Source organism: Falco cherrug, chromosome Z, assembly GCF_023634085.1.
Source record: "Falco cherrug isolate bFalChe1 chromosome Z, bFalChe1.pri, whole genome shotgun sequence".
In the NCBI taxonomy this organism is placed as follows: Eukaryota; Metazoa; Chordata; class Aves; order Falconiformes; family Falconidae; genus Falco; species Falco cherrug.
In genome coordinates, this window is record NC_073720.1 from 31,395,940 (window position 1) to 31,407,734 (window position 11,795).

The following is an 11,795-nucleotide window of genomic DNA, read 5'->3' on the forward strand; positions in this document are numbered from 1 at the left end:
TTGCTGCACTACAAAATAAAGTAAATTATTTACTAACAAATAATGTAAAACTAGTAATTCTTTTACCAGCTCTCTCATGAATAGAAATCTTCAAAAGCTTTTCGCTTAAGAAAGACTTGATGCAGGCCAACATACTGTCAGTCATGTGATTGTACTTAACAGAGAACTTTTGAGAACTTTACACATAATGCTTAGCAAGAAGTAAAAAGTTAATGTAAAATCAAATACCCCTTGTGTCCCCTCATCCCTGTCCCCCCATGTCCATGTCTGTGTCGTCCCCCCCGCAATGATCCAATGATATTTCACTATATGCTTCTCTGCCCTGCAGAACTTGGTGAACTTGTTTTGATAGCAAAGTTAGGAACAGATACTGTTTGGTTGTGAACTACTTCCTGTACACTTGTTACGGGTTGAATAAACCCTAACCCTCTTCATGATCTTTGCCTTCTGATAAATCTCCGTACTCCTCTTTGCCAGTTTTAGAGGGTGTCAGGGAGCTAAAGGGCTGTAGAAAGGCCATTTTGGTGGGAGGGGATCTGCCAGCTTCCCTGGTAAGTAAATATTATCAGCAGGTGCTTGGGATTGTGAAAATAAAGAATGTTAAATTTGAGTGTCACTTATGATTGATTCAGAGATATACACAAATAGTTCACAGAGCTGTGGCAGATACCCTGCCAGTTTAAAAAATAACAATAAACTGTGTGAGAAACATTTGTTCTATAGCTGTTTTTAGAAATAACAATGAAAAGCACTATTTTCATACTGATCATCTTTCAACTTGGTCAGTTTTATTCTGAAATATGGCACAATTTTTTGTACTTTTGTTTTAACCAGGACTGTTGAATGACATGAATTTTTAGATAAATAGATACAAAATTGGTATTTAGTAGTGGTACAAATATTTCTATTTATTAGCAAAGTGTCTTTCTTTTACTTCTCCACTGCACAAAAATCTCTGAAAATGAAATCATTACCATTCTATCTTCCATATCTCATATGCTTTTCCTAATAACTTATTCCCTAACAGTACAGTACACACTACTGCTGTTTTTTACTTTATATGGAATAGAATATTTTTCTCTTTGTAGATAGTTACTAACATTTCTTCCCCACTAAATAAAAAATAAGAAGCTGAGTATCTCCCTTCCCATGATGGTCTCACGTGACAAGTGCAACTTGTTTCCCATGCTTTTATACCTTTACATTCTGCTGTAATGGACATGGTTATGTTGTCCTACCTATCTTTAGACCTCTAGATCATTTAAACAGGCCAAGACTTGGTGCTAGAGCCCAGTAAGACAAAAGCATTTCCAGTTTCTCACAACTGAAGAGAGGTTGCTATCAGAGTGTCTAACTGCAAAATTGAACATTTTCAACTTTTTCTTAAGGGTGGAATTTTCTTCTACCAGTGATCATAACTTTTGGTAAAACATATGTACCTATGAAATGGACTTAATTATACTTTGAAGTCTGTTGAGCTTCAGATGACAAAAACGAAAAAGCCAGAAGTATTAAAAATCGCCATGAGTTATAAACAGATGATGGGAAGAGATGAAGAAATCAACTAGGCAAGAAAGAGATTTAATATTTGTACATTTCTATCCATGTTAACAGGAAGGATATTGAAAAAAGATCTTAAAATCCTTCTTCCTTCTGGCATGAACTCAGCCAAACAGGGAAGAAAGTTACTTGCTGTAATGTCAGTCTTTTCCTGTAACCAGTGCTTTTGTGCAGAAGTAGCAGATTGGTGCTCCATCCTCCAAACTCTGTTCAGGCTTGCAAGCAGCAGCTACAGCCCACGGCAGCAGAAAGGATCCTAGTAATCAGATGATTTCAAAGACTGGCTTTCCATGCCTGAGCTGGGAAAATTATCAGTGCATTTCAGAGTCTAGCTTCTACAAATCTTCATTATCTTTTTCTTTTTTCCGCCTTATATACCTTTCCTTTTCCTTCTTTTGGTTTCTCAGTTCTGCTCTGCTTGTCCCCATTTCCCTTTTGTTCTCTTCAAAGTTTTTTAAAGCAGCTTTCATCTTGCTCTGTTATTTCCTTTGCTTAACCACATTTATCTTCTTTCCTCCTCGCAGGTAGGAGTCTGAGACCTGAATGAGCACAATCATGCACTCCTTATTTACATTTCATCTCCTGTGTTTATACATCTTTACCTATAAACTACTTAATAGCTCCCATTTTTGTATTCTAATTTTGTGGATCAAAATAATGGCACTGATTAAGCCACCTTCTTTTGTTCAAAACCATAGATGTGAATTTCAATTCACATGGGTCTCTAAAGAAATAACTATAATGTCTGCTTTTAAAAAAAACTCATCTAATAACCAATACCTAGCAAGACTAGTTATGATTACTGCCTTCCTCTTATGCTACTTGTAGTATTAGATTTCACCACTGCTTTGCTATTTGGGAAAGCTAGCTTTAGTGTCCTACTGTACATATTGCATTGGTACATACTATAATATTGTATTGGTACATAAGTCAGCATTACAGATTTTTTTGAAGGTAACTGTAAATTATTTGTTCATAAGACATGAATAGTCTTATCTCTAGCACTACGGTTTCTCACAGTTGTCAAGAAAGAGGAAACTATCTCTCCTTCTCTTTTCTCCATCTCTTCAGTTTCATTTGTGAATTTCCCCCTCCTTCCTTGGATGATGAACTATTTCATCTCGCTAATCTTACAGGAAACCATCTTTCTTTTTCTGGATTAGTTTTCTGCTTAGTTAATAAGTTTGATCGGCTAACAAAGTCATCTAGTAAGTGGTGGGAGTGTCTTGAAGTGAGAGAGGGAGGAACAGCAGCCACAAGGTGTTAGATCCACACATGTTATCTATTGAAATTCCAGCCAGTGTTAGGATTTCCATTTATGAAAAACTTATATAGAGTAGTAACCTAAAATGCCTGAAGTGTCTTTCAATAGTTTTGGCTGGAGTTGAGAAAATGGACTTTATTGTGCAAGAGTTTTTGTTTTGCCAGAGTTAGGTCCAGTCACTTGAATTTCTTTTTTTGTGAACCCAGCTGTAAATTAACCCATCTGTTTGTAAGCTTGCCTTCCCTTTTTTTTTTTTCTCCTCCTTTTTTTTTTTTTTTTTTTTCCTGGCTTACCAGGTTCATTGTGTGGATGCAACTGCAGATAAGTAGCAGTGTTGCAGGGTACAGTAACTGCTGTTACATAGGAATGTCCACAGCAACGTGACAGGGAGGCAAAGAAAGCTGGGGTTGTAAGACGTTAGGGAAGACGGGAAGCTCACAGCAGCTCATTTAATTTCTGTATGAATTCAAAGTGCATTCATGTGACATCTCTCTCAGCAAGAACACCAAAAAAGGAAGAGAAAAAAGGTATTTCTGTCTACAGCTGGATACTATTAGCAGTGCTTTTTCTAAAGAATGTAGGAATTCCCAGAATGCCTTTTAAACTGGAAAGCAGAGAAGCACAGGCTACAAGTATTACAGGGCTTACCCCCCTTTTTATCCAGTTGTGGTTGCAGTGTGTGAGACGCTTCATTAATCAGATTTCTTAAGAGTATCTCACATATTGTTCATGCAGTTAACTCCTTTAACATGGAAGGAAATTATTCAGAAAAGTGCTATTTTAAAATTTATTTTTAAACTTCATAGAAAGAGATGAAGAGGCAAGCAAATGAAAAGTTGTACTAACAAAAGGATGCAGATGAGAACCAATGGGCAATGAGAACCACGTAACCAGCAATGGCTTGAACTGGTCACTAGTGAAAATGAAAGATCTCACATACTCTCTTCTGTTCACACCAGGTGCCTAGTGCTTTTGTGACATCTCTGTGCACTGAAAGGCACCTTCTATGAATAGATTCAGCATCCTAATTTATCAGGAATTTATCTTTTTTTTTTAATCACTTGATTAATAAGCTGAGTCTGCTTAAATAGGGTGGGGGTCTAGTACACTGCAGAGCTGATGTAAGTGGTATAAGGTAAGTGATATAAGAAGTTGGGTGGTGGGGAGGGTGCACGTGTGTGAAAGAAATGCATCCTCATCTCAGCAGGAGCAAGCTGTTGGACTGACCTAAGCCATGTTAGTGGAGATATCCTGTATTTGACACAAACACCACTCACTGCCCACCACATTTAGGAGCAGATCACAAAAGATGACACTACACTGTGAGAAGGCTTAACTTCTGTTTGGCTATACCTTTGAAATGCATAGACTGTCACGTTTCATTATCAAGCTACATTTTGGAAAGCACAGTATTTGGACGCAGCCCAACATCAGGACTCAATTGTGTGTTTTAGTAATCTTACTGTTTTGTTCTAATCAGGTTCACCAGTTCTACAATTAACTTAGGCACGCAATTCCCTACTCATCTTCTTCCCCCAGGTTAATACTCTTCATACTGTTAAGTCTGGGGCCAAAAGAGTACTTTACAATGTTTACTGCAACACCATATACCATTTCCTGCACCTGTCACCCCTACTAACATTACTTGCTTCTCTGTCACTCACTGTTTCCTTCCCTTTGTTCTTTATACTAAAATATCACATCAAGTACCTTTGAGCATCTGTTTGGAGCCTGCACTCTTCTGTAGATGCTGTAGTAAGTTGTAAGGACTTTATCATTATGTAAAACGGTGAGTAAATTTTCCTTTCTGCTATTCTTTTTAGTATCACTGAAGCCAATTAATTGCATGGATGTCTGTAGAAGAACAATTTGGCTCAATGCCTTTGACTTTTAGCTGTTAAAAGCCACTCTTTATTTCAGGCATAATGATTAAACCAGAAGAAAGTGATTGGACAGAACACATCAGAAACTGAAAAATGGGGATTAGCTGGCGCCACAGCTCACAAAAGAATTAACAGACAACACCGCATGACCCAAAGCATTTCACCATCTGTACTTTGCAACACATGGACAAGCACACTGAAGCGATAAAAGAGACACAAAGACAAAAGAGTAAAAGGCATGTTAGCTGTGGCTCAGCTGCAAAAGATTATTGCTTGTAGCAATAGGCTCCAAGATCAAATGAGGAATTTGCTTCTTTTAAAAAGTAAATAAAAGGTATGAGCACAGTAACACTAATGCAGCAGTGCGTGCTTTCAAAACCCTCCATAGTGAGCTGGTTCACTCATTTTAACTGAAGTTCTGTGTTGAGATTCTGGTCCTATTAAGTATTGCTATGACATCCTAAGATTTTGATCTGGTTAAAAAAGTCAGAAGCCATGCCAGCTGTGCAAGCCCAAATAAAATGGGTTTGTCCCAAACCTAAAAAAAAAAATATCTGCATTCTTGATTCTTGTTTGAATATTCACCTTCACCTTGTTGTCATCCTGGGATTGTCTTTTATGCATATAAAACTCTCAAAGCTCAGTGAAGTCACATGAGTGCTGCACAGAAAATGGGCAGATATTGTGCTTACAACTTCCTCTTCTCAAAGTCTTGTCTGAGAAGGTAATTGCAGAAGCAATCCAACCCTTTGTCAGGACTCTTATTTATAAATATCCATGACCGAGGGGCTGTGTTCTGCTTTGAGTACATCTCACTGAGCAGCAAATGGGAATTTAGAGCTAAACTGGTACTCTGCTATATTTTGCACATTTAGATGAAAAGGTGTAAGTGCAAGAGAATTAAACTGATGCAAGACACTCATTTTTGTGTAACTTCTGACACTTTCTTATCCTTCCTTAAATGACATCTGGACTGGAGCTGTTACTAATATCATTAAAGTTAAAAACCTTGGCCTATTTTCTGTTAAAATATCATCGTTACCCTGGAGAGATGTTTGAAAGTCCTGTTATGTCTTCAAAAACAAGGCAGAAAAAAATAATCCAGAACTTGCTCTTTGGAATTGTTGTGTGTTGATACATGTCAGGTCATCATCCAGCAGATTATATATTTCTACTATTGCACAGAGTATGGAAAAACAATAAAAACCCCCAAGCTTGGGCCCTCGGCCCAAGTTACTGTCATTACAGAAACCTGTCCTATTCAAGTACTAAATGGGGACATGAGGGTTCATAATCCTTTATCAGGATTGGGAGTTCACATGGGAAGGAAATGTGATTGAAAATAAGATATGGAATGAGTATACACAAACAGACTAATACAAAGCAATCAACATAAGAAGCTGAATTTTTAAATGCTATGACAGCAGAAAAAAACAATTATTTTTTTTAAAAGGCCTTAATACAATTTTTTAGAAGTATTCACAATATACCCTCCTACTGGTTGTGTTTCCCTTCACAACTTGTAAATCATATGTTTCAGCCTGCAACTAGTATTTATTCCATGACTCATTTTAGTCTTTTCCATTTAACAAAGTCACTTCGTGCATTTTCAATGAAGTCAAAATGTACCAAGATGAGAATGATACTCTGCACATACTGGAAACTTTACTCAAGGGTTCTGAATTCATGTTGCTTCTCAGAGCTGTAACAGCATCAGTACTTTGGATTTCATTAAAATAAAAAAAAAATTAATCCTTGTAAAGAATTGTGTTCACTTGCAAACTGAAAATAAAGACAATCATGGAGTATCAAATTAGAAGCAAGTAAAAATTTATTTTGGTAGTTACATTACATTAACTCGCAAAATGATCAATCTTTAAAACTTCAAATGTAAGATTTAGCCATTTCATGTTCGTTCTCTTATTTACTAAAGGATTATGCACATGTAAGCTAAAGTTAAAGTTTTACTATTGAAACCAAATTATTTCATGTATGAAAGAAGGTCTCAAAAGCAAAAATGAGATTTCCAGCTTTGTGTTCCTTTCTTCTACAAATGCTAACCTTTTCTGTCTCCCTACAGGATACCACAAGTTAGAATTCGAGTGAATAGTTAGAATTGTGGCAACTCCTGGTTAATACAAATCACATTTAATTTCCAGTTTCTCAAGAATTTTAAACCCTGAGCAAATTACAGAAATCTGAATTGTGAGGCAATGCTTTGGGCTGTATACACTTCGTTAATTTTATCCTTTATACTTGTTCTGTACAGTGAACTGAAGGTAAAATTATTTCAACTACTTCCTGTATTATCACATAAAGGGTTTTTACATAAAAAAGATGCTAGAATAAACTATGTAGGTGATGGAGGCAATGCTTTTTTTTTTTTTTTTTTTTTAAGAAACTTCCTTGGTTTTCATTTAGGATCATGGGAGCACTAGACTTCCCTTCAGGTTGACTTTTCTTATTAGTCAACTTGTGGCAGAGTTCAGGCCCATCACATTTTGGGGCTTTCTCAAGTTGAAAAAGCTAAGTTTCATGACTGTTCCCTGCACAAGGCCAACAGACGTCTTCTTTTGGTTGGAGAACTTTGCCAAACTGTTTGGGTTTGCACTGCTTTTGGAAAAAAATACAGTAGCTCATCCAAACTGATTTATCTTCAGGGTTTCAAATCACTTTTATCAACCACACAGACTAGAACAGACTTTAGAGCTTTTTCATGGTATCCTGCAGTCAGTACTTGTCCATTTAAGTGTCTGGTGTTTCCTCTCAGCTCCTCTATTACATTTCTTGCACGGAGAAACACTCTTGAAGGGAACAGTGAAAAAACCTCTCTCATTCACCTGCTCAGGTAAAAAGAATAGAATGCATTTCTGGATCAGGGCTTTATGAAGTAACCCAGTTCATTTTTCTCAGTTCAGCCCTCAAATCAGCCCTGCAAAAAAGGACAGTGATGGTTAAATGTCACATGTTTGCAGGCTCATGTTTGCCAGAGTCTGGGTGGATCCAGTGGGCACTTTACAGAGGTTAAATTTATGGTTTAAATGCAAGCAGTTAGGTTACTGACAGAACCAAACCTTACTGTCTTTCTGTTGGTGCAGTCTAAGCAGATTAGTCATTCTCTGTGTAGGAGAAAATATCTGCTTGTGGATAAGAATTAGAAGATAAAGACTGCCACCTATTGTGTCCTGAAATAAAACACAAGTTTCTGCATACAGCAAAAGAACATGCTGGCAATCCAACGACAGGACAAAATAAAAACAGGGCTGAACTTTCTCTTCTAGGGGGCTGTTTAATGCACTGAAGTAGAGTTATTTTCTTCTGGCTGTCCTGAGTTTAGTGCTCTAGCTATCTCTGCCACTTTCCCAATAAAAAGATTTCAGTTCCCCTAACTCATAACTTTTAAACTAAGCAGGGTATCTTGACTCTATGCCTAATTCATAAATTGAAGAACTTTCCTTTCCTGTATTTCAGTAGATATTGGCATCAACAAATCGAATTCATAGCAGGTATAAAGTCCCTGGGGGAGGTATTTAATTACAAGATGTATTTGCATCGTTTTTAGGGTAAGCTTACATACATTAATTCTTTTATTTATTTACAGTGGAGGGCAAGAAAAAAAATCTGCATTCTTTACCCTTACTTAATTCTCATTTTCACCTCGTCCTTATCCTGGGATTGTCTTTTATGCATATACAACTCACAAACCTCAGTGAACTCACATGGGTGCTGCAGAGAAAATGGACAGATATTGTGAAATTTTTAATTTAGAACACTATTATAAATAGGTCAGACAATGAACTGTACTGAAAGGAACACAACTTCACTGACACAGAGTGAAGACAAGGTTACCTGATTATATTGTTGTTAATTTTTCAACCCTTTAGCACTACAGTACAATTAAGATTCTTGACCATTCATACAGTACTAGTGGAAATTAGCATTACATTTTTCATAAAACTGACAGCAAGAACACGACCAAAGTAAAATCTAGTGTCACCAAATTATGCAAAGTTTGCTCTTAGTAACGATTGACTGCTCTGCAGCTGAGCTGAACTGGCCGGAGACCAGAACTTGGGCTTCTGAGACTTGATGCCTGAGTAGACTTGCACTGCACTGTTTCAGCGCTATTGCCCTGCAGAGCCCACAGCCATCCTTTAAACAATATGGCATAGCCTCTCTGTTTTAGCCTGAGAATTTCTGAGGAACAAAGCTATTGGCTGGAAGGAACATTGTCTAAATAGGTAAGATTTTTCATGAAAGTGATCACTATTAAATGCAACAAGGCCTTCTCTATGTTTAATATAAAATGTAAATAATAAATATAATAAACATAAATACTTAATGCAAATCCTTAACTCAGAAGTGATTGTCTAGCATTGTGGTGTATGAGGCACGGCCTTCGCAAGGATTGTGAAACAAAGACGTTTATTGTTAGTTAGTTACAGCTTTTTTAAGACCATACTCTGTACGTGCACTGCTAAAAGCTTTACTATTGGTCAAACTCTACTGTCCATATGCCCAGCTGCTGTTCACTATAGGCTACTCTCTGCTGTTCACACTGTTTCCTTATCTTCTAGAGGTGAGATCACATTCCTCCTTTGTTTCTATCTCATGCGGGTTTCTTCTCACACTCCCTCAAAGTTATTTCCCTCTTTGCTGCAGGATCACAGCTGCACATTATCAAAACGACCCACTGTCTCAGTTCCCTACATAGTATGGCCTTTGTAAAAGGTGCAGAGAGATTCTGGGAATTTTTATTTCAAACCAGTAAATTCTGTCTTGAGTCACAGCACTCAAAATATTGATCTGGATATAATGACATCAACATGCAGAGGTTACCTACTGACTATGTGCCTGGGTAAACTAACTCCCTTTCTGTACTGGTATTATTTTTACTGTACATCATTCCCAGTTAAAATATGCCTAACTTCATCTTCATGTCACTGAAATTTTTAACAGCTACAAAGTTCTACAAGTGAATGAATTTCCAGAACACTAAGAAATACAATCTTACATGTTGCTATCAAAATTTTTATTATGAAGACATGACGACAAAGACGTAAAATTGACAAATAAATACTGGAATAAAATGTTATTGTGTTTCCTCTGTATTCTACACAACATAATTATGTAACATTGCTAAATTGCACACTATTCATTAAACATACAGGCTACAAAAAATTTTAGTCAGGATCAGATTTGAACAGCCCATGCTCATGTCCTGGTTTACAACTCAACTGCAACAACCTGCACAGTCTAGACAATATTATCAGGAATATGGCAAAATCTGTCCCACTCTCCAGCTTGGGCTAGCAGTGCTTTCCTTCTGGTTTTTGCTGCCATCTCATGTGTTTTAAGCAGTATTGCAGTGGAATGCTACAAAACTTTTTCTGCCTTCAAAGTGACCTTACTTTAGATAGCTATGCTACTGTCATGTTAAGCAAACATCTTGCTCAAAATTCTGAGATTTCTTAGTATTACTACTACACAATTCGGAAGTAACCTACATTTAAACCCAAAATTATATATTCTGCACCAATCTGGGTGAAATACCATGCTGTGTCCAGTTTTTGGTTTCCCAGTATAAGAAAGACACTGACACACTCGAACAAGTCCAGTGGAAGGCCACAAGATTGTCAGGGGCTGGAAGACAGGACATACAAAGAGCGACTGAGGGAGCTGGGTTTGTTCAGCCTTAAGAGGACAAAGCTTTAGGGTGATCTTATTGCTGTCCACCATTATCTAGTGAGAGGCCATAGAGAAGACGGAGCCACCATGGAAACACACAGTGGTAGGTCAAGACAAACAAATAAACTGCAGTACAGAACACTCAGATTATATTAAGTACAAAAGTTTTTACCGTGGGTGGTACAACACTGAAACAGGGATGCAGAGGTGCAATGGAATCACACATAGACGACTCCAGCGTGAGTGGCTTCTGACCTCTGTGAAGTGGGGGATGATACTTACACTATCATACAGCAGAAAGGCCATTTTTTGGTCAGAAGCTTGTGCTCCCTAGCTATTGCATCAGCAACTTAAAACAAAGTCAAGAGAACTTAGGGGTTACATCCTTTTTTCTTAGTGGCTGTGATCGTGTGACCAGGGTTTTTGTTACTAGCCAACACTAACCTAATGGCATAGCCCAAAACATGAAAGGGAGGAACGAAGTGCAGAAAAGCTTACTTAAACCTCCATATGAAAAAAACCTCTTCATGCCAGCTAGAACATGTCAGCAAATTCACAGGTGCTTTGAGATGAACCCACTAAAGAAAGTGAGCAGTGAGTACTGTAAGCACAGCAGTTTCATAAAGCTAAAACACTGATCTATTGACCATGCGTAGCTACATTAACTGTTCTGAAGATGCCAGTGTCCTCACTTCCATCTAGCAACACACACATGCTAAGCTACTAGCTCTGAAAAATTATGTCAAGGCATAGTTTTCCATAGCCACAACATGATGCAGAGTTACTGTTCTTGGACTACCCACCTGCACCTTCAGTCCATCACTTGGGAGTGCTGAGCCAGTGGCACTGAGAGGTGTATGCCTTGGCAATACTTTAACATACTCCAGGCACTTAATGACCTTACAGTATTATTGTATATTGTTGTATTGTATATTATTGTATATTGTATATTGTAACCTGAAAGAAGACCACATGGGGAGAGGTGCTGACTCTATTACTTTCAAGAGTCACTCCTGTACTTTCTCTTCAGCAAGTACTCAGCATCAATTTTAGAGATCATGTTCGAAAACAATCCGAAGTCATCAGTCTTTTGTGTGTAATTGAATCAATGAGCAGAGAACAAACTGAATGAGAAACTGCATTCAACTGCACTGTTTTCCCATAAGCACTGAATAAACATTTTCTGCATCCCCGCAAAGGCCTGAGGAGGATGAAGGCAAACGACTCCCTCTGTTTCTCCTACTTATATCCAGTGAAACAAAAGTCCTTTCCTTAGGCAGATGAGGATGACTTATTTTAGACATTGCTGGACATAGCAGCGCCATACAGTTTAAAGACAGTTGCATGAGTTTTCTTGGGACTGAAGATATATACAGTACTACTACGATTTAATGTATAGT

General features: G+C 37.6%; 1 long non-coding RNA gene across 1 annotated transcript; it reads left to right on the forward strand.

Moving 5' to 3' along the window:
- The first annotated feature begins 196 nt into the window (after positions 1 to 196).
- On the forward strand, positions 197 to 5,056 carry LOC114017082 (uncharacterized). The gene is made up of 2 exons (XR_003561930.1): positions 197 to 551; positions 4,745 to 5,056. It is a non-coding gene; the product is annotated as an uncharacterized LOC114017082 (long non-coding RNA).
- Positions 5,057 to 11,795: the final 6,739 nt, after the last annotated feature.